The 1,948-nt window shown below is 29.9% G+C and overlaps 1 pseudogene; it reads left to right on the top strand.

The window, feature by feature from the left end:
• The window catches only part of LOC125852680 (linoleate 13S-lipoxygenase 2-1, chloroplastic-like), a 7,566-nt pseudogene extending 6,005 nt beyond the window's left edge, over nucleotides 1-1,561 (top strand).
• Nucleotides 1,562-1,948: the final 387 nt, after the last annotated feature.

The raw sequence follows: 1,948 nt of genomic DNA, 5'->3' as shown, positions 1-1,948 counted from the left end.
ATTTTAGTGGAATTGTAAAAAATAAAAACCAGGTTGAATATAAAAAATAATGGAAAATGTAATTAAATTTATCCAACAATACCTTGCAACTAATTTGGTTAAAAATTATTGTAAAATTAAATATAATATTATATGTTTTTATATTTATGGCAGGGGACATGTTTTCTTGGTTAGGAGATGTGGAATTTGCTCGTCAAACTTTATCTGGTTTTAACCCATTTAGTATACGATTGGTCACGGTATGTTATTAATTACTTTAATTTTTTTAATTTAATTTTTTCGCTTTAAAATTAATAGTTTAGTTAGTTTCAACACAAATTACTTTTAAAAGAGGTTTACACAAGCGGTTGGATAACATCTTGCATCTTTCAAAATTTCCACCTCTCAAACTCTGGGTGTATCGTGGATACTTCCAAGTTAGAAGGAAATAATCTTAATTTCTAGAATCCAAAGAATAAGTCAAATATGAAAAATTAATATTTTCCTTTAAAGAAAAAGAAAACTCAATATTAATGATAAGAAAATCAGGACAAATATCTAACCTAACGTGAATATGAGTACCAATATTGTTACAAATCCGCTTAATTTAGTGCCTAATGTGAATATGGAAACAAATACCGGGTAGAAGAAACCATATTGGTGTGATTGGTAAATCCTAGTCCGATTTGAAATTTGGTGATCATTTTCGAAGTCACATTTAGTAGCACAGTCCGAATTTTCACAAAAAAATAAATTTAAACTATGAAGAAATAAACACACGATCTGACATTTGGTGACCATTTTTCGGATTCACATCTTGTTTATGAAACATTACTCGTTAATTAGGTCATTTTTATAAATGAGGATACATACATACATACATTTTGGTTAAAATATAAATGTATGATTGATTGAAGCATTTTGAGCTAAAAATATATTATTATACTTTATAAAAAAAAATACAGGAATGGCCATTTAAGAGCAAGCTAAGTCCTGAGGTGTATGGACCTCCTGAATCAGCAATGACAAAAGAACTAATTGAACTTGAAATTGGAGGATCTATGACTGTTGAAGAGGTATAAACAAATCCTTTGGTTTTTTGAAATTGTAAGAAAAACACTTTTTATTTATGTTTTTGTTTGTGGACAAACGATATTCAGTCAGGCCAATAATTGGAATCCTTTTATTTCTATAGGCAAAAATTCAAGATGCCCCTTATGATACCCTATTTCTTGGATTATGCATGATCTATAAAGTCCTCTTTTTGATAATTTTGACTCTTGAGTTACACATAACAAATGCAGGCAGTTCAACAAAAGAAGTTGTTCATCTTAGATTATCATGATTTATTATTGCCATATGTGAACAAAGTGAATGAACTCAAAAGGACAGTATTGTATGGATCAAGAACTTTATTCTTCTTGACACATGAAGGCACATTGAGACCTTTGGCTATTGAGCTAACTAGGCCACCAATAGATAATAAGCCTCAATTTCCACTGGTGCTTGGCTATGGAAATTGGCTAAAACACATGTTCTTGCTCATGACTCTGGCTATCACCAACTAGTTAGTCACTGGTAAGTGATGATGATACATGTACTTTCACTACTACAAAAATAATTTTTAGCGGCAATAAATAGACACATTAATAAAGAGTGTTAAAGTCTTTACCAGCATTAATTAAGTGTCATTAGATCCAGTTTCACTAAAGGCTTTAGGGACATATACAAAGAGTGCTAATTGCCGCTAAAAATATATGTTTAGCGGCAATTAAGCTATTGTCGTTAATTAATTGCCGCTAAAGATAATTTTTTATGTAGTTTTTGTTAATGAGTTTTGAGTTATATATGATGTTAGCGTAAATAATTTCTTACACTATGATTACGTAAATGATATTTACATATAAGTCTTCTTAAAACGTAAGATACGTGAAAATAAGAACTGGCTACCTGTGGAATCATGTAAGAT

Source organism: Solanum stenotomum, unplaced genomic scaffold, assembly GCF_019186545.1.
Source record: "Solanum stenotomum isolate F172 unplaced genomic scaffold, ASM1918654v1 scaffold38347, whole genome shotgun sequence".
NCBI lineage: Eukaryota > Viridiplantae > Streptophyta > Magnoliopsida > Solanales > Solanaceae > Solanum > Solanum stenotomum.
Note: the sequence above shows the minus strand (reverse complement) of the source record. Positions and strands in the feature narration are given on the sequence as shown.